Below are 16,297 nucleotides of genomic sequence, written 5' to 3' on the forward strand. Positions count from 1 at the left end.
GGCAGCAGGCAGGCTGAGCTGACCCGCTTGTGGTGTGTGTCGCTGAGCCCACATCCATACCAGGTCGCATGCATTAACGAGTGACAGACATCAGGTATGTGTTTATTTATTTATATATATATATGTTTCTCCCATTGTCGTGTTTTTAAACCTGGGCGCTGTTAACTGGTTCCCTACAGGGGAGGCGGACCGCTCGATGTCGGCTCAGCAGAAGCGCTGGAAACATTTCATGTTAAGCAGCCTGCGGTCGACCTTTTCCCAGTATCAGTGCGATCCGTGTCCACCTCACCATCCTCTTTGCTCGTCTTTTGGATTTAACAGCAGCAGATTTGCTTCATCTGACGTGTTATTCACAAGTCTGTCACATATTTCTTCACCCAATGTGTGATTGACTGCTTTTGACATTGACAGATAAGATAAGATGGATATGTATATATCGTTGACCTATTTGTTTGGCGTTGTTGTTGCATGTTATATTTTTAGGCTTTCCGTGCATAGAAGTAGGCTAAATAGGCAACTAATGCTGCTCCAGCTCCAGCATCCTTTCTGCTCTGCAAAGAAATGTGCTGTACTGTAACTTGGACTTGACCTGAATGTTATCTGGTTTGGCTCAACATCAAAGCGATGTGGGACTGTAGTGTGCATGCACGGACGCAACCGCTGATGATTTACAGTGGGCGGAAAGAAATGTGGGTAGAAAAGGCAGGGGTCACTCTATAATGGTCAGTTTGGTCCAGTTTGCTAAGACTGCTTAAGCCTGCCAGCCCACTAATTATTTGCCCCCTGTCATAAAAAAAAAATCTGCTGTTTTATGGATCCTTGTTGGGAAAATGCCATCTTTTTTTACCTGATACCTGCCTGCTCGCTGAAGTCAGAGTGCATTCTCATCCGGCTCCATACTCGCTGCAAGACCAGCAGGGAGGATGTGCATCCCCTGATCGAAGGACACAACTCCTTACCCGCTATGCCGCCCTGCTGCCTCATACAGATGTGTGTGGGTGTGGGTGTGTTGCACTTGTTTCGAGATATTTTATGAGCAGTGACTTGCTATCACGCAGGTAAAGGGCATTAAATGCTAACCCAACAAAGTGACTGTTGGGTGAAGGGGCCACAGTTTACACCTCTACAGTGCATATCTTTCCCGATCTGTTTATACATTACTTTGTGTAACGAAATGTATGGGTGTTGGGTTGACTCTGTGGCAAACCACATTACAAGCTGAAGAAGCTTTTGGCTGTTAAGACCAATACTGTTGGAGTACAAAAAATCCACCCCCTCTATAATATAAAGCAGCTGAGCATGTTCAAGGAGAGGCATCTCACGGGTCATTTCAAGGATACTCATGACATGAGGGGTGTTTGAAACCATGAGTGAAGAGTGACATGTTTTCGTCTGAGTGACGTAGAAGTATCAAGCTGTTTTAGCAGACATCTGTGATTCTTGATGACTTTATACCATACGGCATCACTGAGGGGGCTACTAGCTTAATTGTAACTGGGAGTAACCAAACTAAAAATGTACTCCCTGCTGGTATACGGTGTAAGGCACCAGTTCGTGGAGGATAACGTCACCGAACAACCAAATTGTAGGGAACAATTTGGTCGCGGCATTGTCGCTCCATGCTATGCTGTCCTATGTGGAAATTATACACATTCATTAAGCAACATGCTCAATGAATACCCTTCTAGTATTCAGAAAAAATGATGTGTTGAATGGCAGCTTGGTAAAATGTGCCAATAGGGAATAATCTCCAGATTACACAGCGCTGTGAAGGCTTTATGAGTCCTAAATACCTTTCCCTTATAACGAAATTGAGCTGGATTGTCTATAGATTAATGTATTTATGTTTAGACTAGTCAAAAAAATGCTGTGTGTGTGTATAGTGTTTTGCTTTCAGATATATAATTTTGGGGAAATACTGAAGCTATACATCTCACCATTGGAACACTGCACCTGTCTGTTCACAATATGCAACCTTTGCTTATCCACAGTTGATACAGACGGCGAAGACCTTCCCAATCTGAGAATCTGAAATGAGTGCTGCACACTTTCCCACAACACAGCACACAGATATAATTAGATCACAGCACCACCAATGTCACAAGTTCACATGCAGCATGCATCTGCCAGCGGCAACTGATAAAAGCTCGCTGTTCCATCCAATACAACACTAGATACTATTCACAAGACCCAAGGTTATTCAAGCTGTGCTTGTAAGCTTGTGCCAAAAGAAATCAGAAAAGTAAAAAACTTCAACATAAAAAGTAGCGCAAACTTACAGATACCGTCAGCATTCTACATTTCGTCCTGCCTAATCTTTTGAAATATTAGATAGTGCAAATTCACTTTGCAATAGTAATTAAAACAAAGCACTTTTTAAACGGTGCCTTTTTCCTTCTCATTGCCAGCTATCGAAGAGGCCATTACCACAGTGATTCTGTATTATGGGAAGCTATTAAGGGTATCTCTGCTACAACAACTTTCGTTCACTCTCTTGTTCTGCGCCTAATTTACTGGGAATCACAAGTCTCAAACATAGTCTTTAAATGCACCGCATGCTATCAGGAAGAGCTTATACTCTTTTCAAATTGTGCAACCTAGGGAGAAACATGTAATTGTTAAACTCTCCCATAAATAACTATAACAAGGTCATGCATTCCTGACTAAGTATTTTGATCCACAAGGTGTTGAGAACAAGCAATTGTTAAAGACAAAGCCTCAGCTGTATTTCCGGGCTCTTCATTTGAAAGTGATTTTCCTCTTAGCTGTCGCAGTTGCTCCGTCATCAAGAAAACATTCCTGGTCGGAATTCCCCAGGAAATGTTCAGCTGGGCGGGGGGTGAAAGGGTTTTAAGACTCATTGGAGAGTGTCACCGTTGAACCATATTTAATGCATGAGTGTGTAGGAGGTGGAAACTAAAACACAGCCCATGCTGTCGCTGTGGCCCAGCTTTTGTGTTCTGTGTTTACGGATGAAATGGATCTCTCTTATGTATTTTCTCTCTGTGATCACAGCCTCTTTAGGGCCTGACTCGCCTCCAGGTCTGTTTCTTTAGGGAAAAGAGGCAGATGTCGAACCAAGTAGCCATCCTCACTCCTCCACTAGTACATCTATCTGATTGAATAATTTCTTGTATTTTCCCCCAGCAGATGACTGTGGCAGGCAGTCAATACGTGTTCATTAACTCTCAACCAAGTTACCAGTGTGCTTTTAGATTTGAGGTTTGATTGATCAGGTTAAATTGTCTTCACCCTTGATTTAGAATTGTTAGCTATTATATGAAAGCGTATGTCAGGTCACTCAATTGTTGATCCTGTAATAGCTTTATTTTACTGTTTTTAACTTGAAGAGTTGTTACAATTATCGACAGTAATATCATTGTTGTTTGTTTGTTGATTGAAGACGTTTTGCTCTTTTCAGATCACCTGATTGTGTTTAGAGAACATGACATAATTCGCTAAAATTGAGAACAATGTGTAAATCAAACACGAGTGGTACCATGTTAAACACGATCCTCACAAAACTGCCAGTGGTGGCTGATACGGTACTTCCCATAGTACATGTGCACATGTACAGTACATCCTATGGGACGTTTATGTACTGTACATGTGTACATGCGGTCTGAACTGACTGGGCTGTGCTTGAGATACGTCTGCAGCAGACTCAAGAAGTAGGTCAGTAGATGCCGACGTGGTGTGCTTCTGGTCAGAGGCAGCGGTGCAGCCATTGGAATCTCATAAGCCGGTCAAATGGGATGCCAGTCTGAAGTAGCAGATGACAGATCTGACTTCCCTGTCATGCACACGCAGCACAAGGTCTCTAACGGGGTGGATAGGGCCATGAAAGAAAAGAGGTGTAATCTGAGGGTTCCCTGAGTCTGAGCACCAGCTGTTAGCTTAATGAAATAGCTGTCTCCTTACCTTTGGCTGCCTGGCTGCTATTTTATTAAAAAAATGAGTATTCATCAGTTATGAGTATTCATCTAATCTCTTTATGTGTCTTTTCACGTAGGCCTATTTGGTTGAATGTAAAGTCATTTTGTTGACATTTCAAATACTGAACACATGTGCAATTGTTATAAATGACTGTATTAGCATCAAGTTGTTCTCGTGAAGTGTCAGAGTAAGTGTGCAACTTTCATTTTATTACACCTCTGTTGTGGTGCTACAGAGGAACACTCAGATGATGAGGAACACGACCCACTCTGCCTGAGGCAAACTGATTATCTGTGCTAAACATCATGTGATACCTGTGCTTAAGATCATGGGATTTACAGAATCCTCTGAAAAGGAGAGAGCGGCTGAGCACTTTTTTTTAGTTGCTGACATGTTTCTCCGTATCACAAGTTTGAGTGAATACGAGTTCATTAAGCATTGTATTGCATTTGCGTATGAGGAGCTGATGATTCGGTTGAAATCAACATTTTGCCTTCTGCTCTTGAGATGCAAAATGTTGCTTTAGGCTGTAATGCTCACCGAATCCATAAAACCGAATGCATCACCTGGTAGACTTTGTTATATGGCTGCTTGTGTCACCTCATTGTATCCAACCCGTCTTATTTTTTTAACGCTCAGAGCATCTACCCGTCTCTTTGCTGGGAAGGTAGATTTGACACAACAGAGGATTGAGAGCTGTTCTTGTGAAATTCACAGTATCGTTTGGCTGCTTATGATGCGTAAATGAAGAACTGTAATAGCTTTTCACACATGCTGTATATATGGAGAGCTTTTGTGATATACAATAAAGGCAATGCCAGTTTATTTGTATAGCACATTTCAACAAGGCAAGTGCTTCACATAAAACCATTAAGAGCATCAAAACATAATGCAGAAGAAAACAAGATTTAAAAAACAATTAAGAACATTCATTTAAAATCATTTAAAACCCCAAAATAGAATAAAAGTTAGAATTTATTATTTGTTTTCCTGGTATTTTTTGGGCTGTGCTTGCTTCTAGTAGTGTTTGTTGTGGCCAGTATCACAGAGAAAGCACATTAGACGCACACCCTGAAAGGCTCTGATGCTTTTACCCCCTTCATCAGCATGCTGAGAGTGTTTTTCACTGGCAGGGGGTCTCCCAGGAACGCCACAAGAGCTAGAGGTCAATGACAGTGGAGCAGAGATCCTAGTGAGCGAGGCACTTGCCATCGATCTGCATCAATGATGCATCACAGCCAAATACGGCTGAATGGTGCTGGTCCTGCTCCACAGCACAGTTCAGACAATAATCACTTGATGAGACACGTTTATTTTTTACACCTATGACACAATTGTTTCACTTATTGATGGAAAAAAAAATCAAAGAGCAGTGTTTGAAGTAATCCCAGTCTGTAATTTTCTCACAGGGGGAGATTGGGAGGTTGAGAGGCTTACACAATGTTCAGATAGAGGGAGCAAAGGCTGGCTGCACTGGGACAGGGGATAGATGGGATAACCGGCAGATAAAGTAAACCAAATGATAGCGCTGTTGAATGGCACCGTTCATCTTGTTTTCGGGAGAATTGACGGGCCAGTAGCAACACATCAAGGTTAATTGAGGGCTGTCGGGTCCTCTGTGTGCTCAGAAGCTGTCAGGCTGTTTTTGTGACGTGGGAAGGACTCTCCTGTCTGAAGAGCATGCACTGAAAAAACTGCTATCCTCTGCTCTGATCCTCTGCAGGCTGCAAGGGTTGCTGACTGAGCGAGAATTCTGTCTCTGTCTTGCTCTCTCTCCATTTATCTGTCTGTCTGTCTCTCTCTCTCTCTCTTCACAGGGCTATGTAGTGTCAGCACCTTGAGTCTCAAAGAAGAACTGTGGAATTCTCTGACACACTCTTGTCGAAATCATGTCACATTGGCCGAGCGGAAGTGCATTTAGCAGCTGGATGCTTCACAGTATAAGTGATTGTGTTACTTTAGCCTTGTGTATCCATCTCATCAGCAGTGCAGTGACCTTGTATTAAGGGCAGAGGGACTCTCTGGTTACCCCCAGTGAAAGTCAATAGCTTAGATTACATTCTTTGCTCTGTTTTTGGAGATGGAATGATAAAGTTGACTCGAGAGACCATGGCATGATTTGTATGCTCTTCAGAAAGCTTTTTCTCACAGTCACCCTTTTGAGCTAGGACCACATTTTCGATGGGAAAAGTGAACCTGGAACTAGAAAAGCGTAGCAATACCTTACTGTTTTGCACAAAGCTCCAGGCCTCTACTAGGTCTGTGAGCAAATAAATCTCTTGTCTACCAGTAGTCACGGAATTTCTTCAACAAATTTGATCACTTAATTCAACTGAAAGCTCTATGAAATTGTCCTTCAACAGATGTTAGTCATGCAAATGGATCTCTCAAAGAAGCTTCTAAGAGCTAAACCTTTGGCATTTTTTCTGTATGACATCATGGTCATTTAAATTAATGAATATATTTTAAATTAAGATGAGAATAAATGAGCATTGTCAAGTATGAAAGAAATTAATCTTAATGACAAACCTCAATGGTTCCTAGTCAATGACAAAAATTGAAAAAACACTGTACATTTCCTACAAGCACAGATCGGCGGCAAGCAGACTTGGTAATTAATGGCTTGTTCAAAAATGAAAAATCTAATTTCATTATTGCTGCTTTAAAAAAGACAAAGAAAAAAGAGTCTTAGTCTATAAACACCTTTGTGGCCAATAGGCATGCGTGTCAAATCAATAACCTCTTGATACTGATCAGAATGTGTCTGTATCGCTTACTAGTAATGAATGTCAGGTCCGATGTGTTATTTCGTTTACTTGAGCTTTGGTCAGATAATTTTTGACTCAATTCAGAGTACTTCTATTATTTAATGCAAACCATTTACATCTACTACTATCAACACATGAGCACAGTGGCTTCTTTTGAAAGTGAAAAGAAGGGTTTATAGAAAAACAGCTTTATAAGAAAGGTATAAAAAAAGATTGGTTTTGGTCTCCGTACCATACTCGGGTATACCATGAGCCCTTGTGACCAATTACTTGACTATTTCAGGCTGCAGCTCTACGAGATGCATCATAAGCCACCGGGAACGCTTGGAATCAGACTCCCATTCTGAAAGGCGTCCATAGTGAGCTATAGCTCATAAGTACTGTTTCTAACATGCGGTAATTTTATAACTGTCACAGTCATCTGCCTTCATGAATGTGTTGACTAAACCTCAGGTGTTTCGCTGATCCTCTGGGTCGAGTGCAACATAAATTCTGAATTGTTGCTGTAGGAATGAAGGCTCCTGACCTGATGGCACAGAATCACACGTAACAGAGGACATTTTATTTCATGGCAGGTATTAATTATAGAGAATCCTGAGGTTTCATACTGTAACCTTGTTTGTCGGTACTCTGTTGTTCTGAGAGCTGAATATAAAGGTTGACTTTCTTCCAAACCGACTAAGTTTGTGTTCAATTTCCTGTAAGCGTGTCAGCAGCCACTGAAGTGAGGGAGACGTCAACATCCTCCTGAAGCAGATTTGAACATATTTTGTCATCGCTCAGTGTGGTTCATCATTGTATTTATGCGTCTTGCCCTGTTAGTCATATTGTTTGACATCTAATGTGGTTTAACATGCGGATTGAACCTTTGTTTCTCAGGAACGCATCCTGAATGTTGTGTGATTTTGCGCATATTTACATTGAAAATAAATCAGCGTAGCATTTACAGAACAAGAATAAAGAGAAGGTAGCATTCATTCTCTTCATGTCAAGTTTATCATGGGTGTTAATACATGATGTGACCTCTGCAATGGAAGAAAGAAAGAGGCCTCAGGCGATAGGAGTTAACGGCACAGTCACTAATAGCCCATCGTATAATGTGGACATTACCTGTTTGATTGTTTCCCTTCTATTCTGCTCTTTAACTTCCTCCCTGTGGCTATTATGTTATTACAGTGGTTCAACCTGCTTGTGAATTACCTTTTCACAGTAAGCGGTGTTGAATCAGAAACCCCAGTTTATTTACCAGGAATGTTTTCACGAACGAGGACTTATCCTTGGCGGAAGGTGCAACATTAGACATGAGAGGTTAGATGGGACAAACAACAATCAACAGTCCACGACAACAACAGAGTTTTGAATCATGTTGTTAAAGTCAGTGCGCCCTCAAAAGAAGTGGTCATTGTTCCGGTGATACCTGTTCAGTACAGCACAACATGAATGGACAGTGTTCTATGTAAGATGAGCCATCTTGAAAAAGCCCTAAATAGGGCAACCATTATATGCCTGTTCTTTGCATGTGTTTGCATGTTCTCACGGACGGGTTTTTCCATCATCTAAGCTGGAAGAATAGCTTCTTTTCATTTTGTGAAAGAAAAATATATGGCCTGCTAATTACTGCAGTATTAATTAGGTGTAACAGTGGCCACTTGGACAAAGTAACGTCTAAGTAGCTTTAATTTCAAAGCCTTAATTTGCTTTGCTGTATGGACAGACAACCGCTCCGTAGCAAAAGAAAAAGCAACCCAGTGAGCTACCGATATAGTTGATGTCCAATCTCTAAGGAATATTCTGTTCACAGTGGAAAAGAGATATTGTATGCATATTAAAAGTTAATCATGAAATGTAGACTTATATTATTATTAAGTATAATGTGGGCATATCATGGCACCTTGAATCACTCTTCTTCTTCAAATTAGACCACTTTGACTGTTTTCTTCAGGGAATATGTTCAGCTTTGACTGCGGCTGCAGGCTGAATATTTTTTAACAGCCTCATGAAATACTGAAGCATTTATTTCTCTCAATGCAATTGGCATATGTGAAGAGAAAGCTGTTGATTTGGATTTACTGAGGACACAGTGCAGTCACACACCTAATTCCATTTCATTTCAGGATGACTTGCAGGCCGAGCCCACATGGATCTGAGCATTTTATCTTTCCTTCTGCCCACGCAGTGCACAGACAAACTCTCTTTCTGTCTTCTGTTCAATCTGTATATCCAATATGAGGGATATATTAAAGCACAAACGAATGTAATGTGCAATATTGATGACAAACCTGCATCAGTGAATAAGACTGATCTTGTCTGAGCTATTGTCATCACTGAAAGGCTCTCGTACAATAAGCAGTATTCGTTTTCATCAAGGACACTTCAAAACCTGTTCTCCTAATAGATGTGAACAAATTGCTAGAGGCTACAATAATAAGCTACATAGAGAATATAAACATCCAACAATACAGAGCTCACTGTTAGAAGTGTATCTAATAATAGAAAAGTGTTGAAGTTGCAGACGCGTATCTTTTCCTTGCCCAAATGGAGATGCTGTGAATAATTTTAACATGATACGGTGTTAATTTCTTGCCACCGTTAGCATCTGTTCAGTCACTATATGACAGCTGTTTGCGTCTCTCTCTGTCGAGTCTTCAGTTTCCTCAGACAGGAGATTGATGGACCTGCAGCCAATGGAGGGTATCTGCCCACCCGCAGTGGACATGCTATACCCACGGGATGACATCCTCTCACTCCAGTCTGGCTGGGATGGAGTCATATAACATAGCCAGGTGTGTGTGCACCAGCCTCAGGTCAAAGGTCATTCTAGGGCTAATGATTGTCCCTTTCAAAACAGTATGAAGTGGCTGATGTGCAGCTTGATGACTCTTTGTAATTCTTTTCCTGTGTTTTTGCTTTTTCTTATTAAATATATCCAGGGTTCCTGCCCTTTTTCATAATCCAAAAACAAATGTAGAGTAGCCACAAATGGGATTATTAATGCTGTTATTTCATGACCGTCAGGATCTTTGGCATTTGTTTGTGATTAATGGTCTATGTGAAGAGCTCACACCTTAGGAAACATGCACTATATTTACAGTTTGATTTTATTTCTCTCTGCCTGGGAAAAGGCTGTCGTAAATTACAGGAGCGAGGCGCTGTGAAGCTTTATAAATTCCCCACTGGGAGTTGTGACAAAGCGACAGCGGAGGAGGCTGTACTCTCAAAGGGCAGTCTGGATGCGTCTTCAGTGGGACACAGCATCCTCGACACATGGCACAAGCTCACAAGAATCGCTTAGAACGTGGCTGGCTTGTCATGTAAGGCGGCTCATTCTGCACTCTGTTCGCTTCAGCCTGCCCGCCCTCCTCATGCAGCCATGCTTTGTGTAGATAAGGATTGCAAAAGGTATTTTAGAAGGAACTACTTGGTGTTGCTAGTGCAGAGATTTCTGGGTTTTATTTATTCCCAGCAGTCTCTTAGTGAGTGAGACTTTCGTTAATTCAAACCAGCAGCACTAATGATGTGCTGCCAATATCTTCTGTGCATACACCAGGCCTGCACATCCTGGATATCTCAATGAGATGGATCTGTCTGCCTCCCTTTGGTGCAGAACTGGGGGACTAATTGAATTACACTCCCCCTCCGTAGCTTCTCGGTCCCATGGGAGTGCACAACTAATCATTTGGAATCTCTGTTTTTCTAAAATGGGGATGGGCGGGTTTATCAATGGTTCTCCTATGACCAGCCAACTGTATAGCCGCTTTAATTTTACATTTCCATAATATCTCCATAGCTGCTATAGGACTAGATGTCGTCACTCCAGAAGTTCCAGACCTTTTGACCTCTAGATGCTGTGGTCCCGCAACAGCTGCTGCCCAGATGCACCGCACAAACTGGTATTGCTCGCTAATGAAAGAAGAGTTCAATTGAACAACTTTTCCTCAGCACTTGAAACACTTAAATTTGATGAACGATGACAATTTATCTGACCTCACTTCACACATTTAATTAACAGTTTTGTAAAATAAAAAAGCGGAATTGCCATGTGTAGATTTTATTTCACAGTTTTAGAATAATATATAGTACTATAACTGAAATACCGTTGGCAAGTAATTGGGTTAATGGATCTTTCCCTGACCTATAGTGTGAAAGAGAGGTGTGCGTTTAAAGCTACACATTGAAAAATGTCTAACCTACCTAACAGTGTGATGAAGGATATTGTAAAGATTAACACTTCGCCCAATTAAACCCAGTTTACTTAAATCGGCTGGCTGATGGAAAGCATTGTTACCAAGATCCACATTGCAATATATAGGGACTGTAATAAAACTGGTACATCCACAGGAAATTAAAGCCATGACATATTAATAGATTTGTGTGTAATGTATGTTTCATGATTATCACTGGAGGTCATACTTACCTGCCTTTTCTCTGACCAGTAAATTGATTTTCTAAATGCCCCACTTTTAGTCACGCTATTCAGCTAATGAAAATCAATTACAAGCTTCTATAATCAGACTCTAATTATATTTCATACAACATAACTGCATCTAATGCTAAACTGGCAGCAAGGAAAGTGTGCTGTGTGCTTGCCCTCTGTCAAACATTGGTGAAGCTGTGGTGAAACATTGGGTGTCCCTGTCTGCTGCTGTTATGAATCCCTGTGTCTGTCTGTGACACTTTCATTGTCGCCCTTTCATAAATCAGATTTACTGCTACATCTGTAGTGCCCATGCTAATGAAGTAACACCCAGTGCAGAGACACAGCATTGATTTCATTTCCTGCCTCTCTGGCTGCTCCCTGGGTAGCTAGATGGAGATTACATGGCAATGTCATAAAAAAAGAAGAGATTAAAGAATCTGTATCCAACTGGAGTGTCACAGCTGTGTGCTCAGCCTCACAATTAGATGCAGAAGTTGAAGAGAGAGAAGCAGAGATGGTGCTCACTAGTACCACGGGCCTCTCTTTTCCTACAGATCTTTGGAGCGTAACTTTTTGTCTTGTTAACCCGAGCTGGATGTGGAGGTTGGCAGGTTCCTTTTTCTCTCCCACACATCTCTGCCAATGAATCGAATGATGCCTCTCCCTGTCAGAGATCTGTGGAGAGGCAACAATGAAATGGATGGGTTGTCCGGTTATTATGGAACAGAAACGCACACAATTCATTGCCTGGCTGCATGCTCGCCAGCCTTCCTCCCCATATGTTCCCCCAGTGCTTGCAGTCTGCCTGCCGGTCTTTCCTACTAGTGGTAGAATCGATGGCTGGTTGTTAAAGGTGATTTGTGCTATTTCCAAGAAATGGAATTAACCAAATATTAAACCGTCAAAAAAGATCTTTAATTGAAGCTAGGGCTTGTCGATATAGAGAAAATCAAATACCACAATATTTTATATAAAATGTATTGATATTATGATGATGTTGAAGGGTTGATAATTGGTGCTTTTACAAAATATTTAAACAATGAGTTGTTTCTTAACTATTCATTAATAACGGGAAAATAATACCAGTCTGGTGAGTTCAGAAAATTACATTTCACCACTATCACGCAACCTTTAAACCAGGAAAAGAAAACACTTCAGCAAATCCAAAAGTTAAGACAATATCTCATCTCCTATCACAAGAGCAATATAACATTGATATATTGCCCAGCCTTATTTGCAGCCCTTTGACAATCAAACAGCAATTTTGTGTTAAAAGTCTCTTTCCACGCTTGACCATAGTGTCGTAGATGCATATTCTGACTCTCACTACACAGTATCGTGTGCTACACATTAAATATTGCCACTCACAAAATGCGTTATTTGTCTTGTGACTTTATCAGTTGAAATAGCTTTTTCACTTTTTATCTCACCTCAAGGTAGTGTAATGTTAAAGCGTTGGGGACTAAATGCCCTCGATATCATTTTTGATGCACATCATTTAAAACGCTTCTGTGGCACACTGCGGTGGGACATTAGAAGCATCAGTTCTGACTCATTCATCCAATCAAGTTTGGAGCAGATGCACTGAAACGCCTTCAGTGCATTCTCTTGTTGAGGCACTGACAACAATTTGGGCATTGGAAAACTCTGCACACTGATGCTTCTGGCACATAACTGGGTTCAAGTCATGCAAATGCTTGAAGGCTTTTTGTGAGAGATCCCATTTTGTCTTGAAATCATGTGCTGCTCTATTTGGGAATTGTGGTATTTTGAGTCATGTAGTTTCAACCTTTAACCCAATAGACTGCTTTAGAGTGTGCCTCCTGACTTACTATACACCAGTAATGTCCTCATAATATCTACCAGGGCAGTGACTATTAAAATAAAATAAGTCTGAAGGAATGAACTGACACACAATTTGTTCAAATTTGTTATCCTGAGTTGTGCTGTAGATGCTGTTCCAGTCATTCCCCGTGCCTCTGCTGCCTCACTTGGGTTACACGCTTACAGCTGTCTCCTCATATGCGTCTACTGTAAGGTAATTGCATTTTATAAATTCAGGGAACAGTCTTACCATTATTGTGATGTATAATGGTGAATAATCCAAAATGCGTACTTCTTATTTGGTCCGTTTGACACAATGTGCTCATGTCCTCCGTTTTGTGCCAGTGAAGAGAATTGCAAAAGCCTAAATTACTGCATGCAATAGATCAAAGTGACATTGCACTTTAGGAACTTGACCCAACTGGAATACAAGGAACTGGCCTGTTGCATTCATGCATTTTGATTAATATAATCAGTATGGATCAAATATTTTGTCATGTTGTTGGCACTTCTGCCTACTGTTCCTCTTTTTGTTCCTGCATCTCCTGAACACGTGTTATGCCTTTCAGTGAACATAAAGTTTGTTCATAATGTTTTGGACAAATGCGTGAATTAAATTATTGCGGGAGCCCAGCTCATTATATCAATTGCTAACTTTATTGATACCCAAGGGATAAAAAAATAAATAATAGATGCATGTAATAATAAATTGATGATGTCCAGATGTTCCTCTGAATAGATTAAGAGACTAGCAGTCATTAGGCCTTTTAATGAGGACATGAGTACTGATCAGAGGATCAATAGTATAGGATATACTGATGTTCAACTCGTGCCAATAATTACAACTTTGATATCCTAGGTATAAAGATTCTAGTTTTTTGCGTTTGATATCCTGTCTTCATTGAAATTAATATCCACACTCTGCCTGTGGCAATGTTCTCATCTGTGGCTATTGCTGCATTTCTCAAATAACAATTGCCAAAAGCTGTCAATAAAAAAAACATTTATTCCTGATAGGCTGTTGATGTACATAGGTGTTGTGTTTAGTGCAGATATGAAATGTTATTGTAGTTGTTCAAAAAGCATAAATAATAAGTATTCAAATTATCAACTGGCTGAATGCCCCCACTTAACTAATTAGAAGTCTGTGTCAGCATTAATGAGTTGTGTGCTATGGTTGCAGAATTCATTGAGGCAATTAGTGAAAGACAAAAAGCACGACACTCCACGGCAAACTGCTGAGCTACACAGTAGCTGGGTCATTCACAGCTGACAGCAATCAGCAATACGCTGCCCCGAGAATGACCTCTGGTGCAACGACTGTGACAATCAGCCACATTAGAATGTGTAATTTACCGCGATGCTGAGATATCGTGTTGTCATGCTGCATGAAATGATATTATGAGGTGTAAAGTCTGTTTGGCTGCGTGTGCAGTGGGAAAATCTGTTCAGCTGAGTGAGCAATTAACTTGCCGTAGCCAGAAATCAGGAGCAGATGATGAGAATGTGCTATGAAAGAGACTTTTGTAGACCTCAACTTCAAAGTCACATTCATTTATCTGATGTAGTTGGAATGAGCTCTTCAAAATACAAGTACCAAAGTACCAAAGTTCAATATCTGAGAGTCTGAGAGGTAACTAAAGCCGTGTAAGTGAGTCTGTAACCATTTAGCTAGATGTTAATGTCAACACATGCTCACATGCTCATAGAGACAATGCTAACACACTGATGTTGTTTGGTATTATAGCATTAATCATGCTAACATGCTAATCATGCTAAGGCTGATGGGAATTTATTTAGTTTTGCAGGTATTTGGTTATAAACTAAACTATTGAACACACTAACACCAATGGTACTGCTACATTAGATGAAAAGTCAGGGTGTCACCAGAGCTATTGGGGTTCATCATCTGGGGACCTTGACACATTGTCCAATATTTGAGGAGATATTTCAGTCTGGACCAAAGTGGTGGTTTGAAGTTGTACGAAACATAGACGAGAATATATTCTTTCAAAGTAAACCTTCTGTATTGTAAATGTCAACTGTCAAATTCTATAATATAGTATATTCTTGTATTTTCGTTTACAGAACCTCAGTCACATCGGCTGAAAATTGGTTTTCAGACAGACATTCGCTCCTACAGTTACATTCATTTGTCTCGGTGTCTTTAGTCAGACAAAGCTACAGCTGACATGTACAGTTCAAAACAAAGCTTCAAGTAATTTTGCAAGGGCGCAGTGTCTTACAGATGTGCCTGTTCTCCTGTGGATGGCACAGAACACGCAGGTAGATGTGTTGCTTTTGTGCTCTTGCAGTAAGATAGTGTATCTACAACAGAGAAGATAATGACTACAGATGTTGGAAAAACTGCAGTACAAGTGAATATTGTGACGCAAAGAGTAATTTGACTGCAAGTCATGCTTTTTTGTTACCCTTCAGTATTCGAGATGTCAGAGTTGGATTGTCTTTTTGTGCCAACATTGCTGCTTGTGGAGTTTGCATAGTGCACCAGGGATCCTTTTCATTCCCTCAGGATGTGTGTCCTCTACCGATCACGAGTGCATTTCAGGTAAATCAACACAGAGAAAAGCTTTCTTTTTTTTGCTAATGGGCTTGAGTTTCACTACCATCAAGATGCAAAGCCAAATGTTGGCTCCGAGCGCAATCTTTTGTTCCTGTGTATATGTCCGGTGCACCAACACACAAACCCTAGATGGATATGGTTTTTGTGCCACTTTGGGGAACCTGCTTCTCTTTTGCAGGATGAAGGCAAAAACGAACCTGCAGAACTGTGGGAGAGTGAGTGGTGTCATTTAAGAGACGCAGCATACCTCGACAGTGATGAGAGATTTGTAGATTTCTTCCAAATGGAATTTAGTCCATAAGAAATTCTCTTTTTGCTTGTTAACATCAATCAAATTTCATCTTCATCAGAAAGCCCCCTCAGGAAGCACCATGTATCTTTATACCAAGGCTGTCTGAATTGTTGCAGCTGCATGTATTTTTAATCAGCATCGAGTACGCCGTAAAATGAGTTTCTTCAAAGACAGGATAACCTCACAGTTTCTGTCAATTAGAGAAGTGTTCTTACATTCGCCTCGTCCTTCACCGAATGCTTGGTCTTTGACGGGCGGGAAAACAGACTTAATTACACTCAGATTGCGGAGAGGAAAATAACTGCCCTTGTGAAGTATATTTTGGTCACTGAACCATCTAAACACTTTGCCCAGTTTTCCAAAGGGTTTTAGTTGCTTGATATTTGTTCAGCTTTAAAACTAATTGGGTAATAGAGCTGATTACTAGGATTACTTGGTACCTATTGAGAAAGCTCTTTATGCCATAAAACATGTGT

The 16,297-nt window shown here is 40.7% G+C and overlaps 1 protein-coding gene across 5 annotated transcripts in view; it reads left to right on the forward strand.

Moving 5' to 3' along the window:
* The window catches only part of tln2b (talin 2b), a 73,832-nt gene continuing 57,535 nt past the window's right edge, over window positions 1–16,297 (forward strand). For 2 of the 5 annotated variants that reach the window (XM_068602380.1, XM_068602383.1), the window contains exon 1: window positions 3–94. The gene's annotated coding sequence lies outside the window, so the exon portion shown is untranslated. Of the gene's footprint in view, window positions 95–13,133; window positions 13,160–15,493; window positions 15,515–16,297 lie in introns of those variants that run through there. The other 3 variants (XM_068602384.1, XM_068602381.1, XM_068602382.1) reach the window with 3 other exon arrangements.

The sequence above is a fragment of the Clinocottus analis genome, unplaced genomic scaffold, assembly GCF_023055335.1.
Source record: "Clinocottus analis isolate CAN_PGR_092001 unplaced genomic scaffold, fCliAna1.0.p SCAF_6, whole genome shotgun sequence".
Lineage (NCBI taxonomy): Eukaryota > Metazoa > Chordata > Actinopteri > Perciformes > Cottidae > Clinocottus > Clinocottus analis.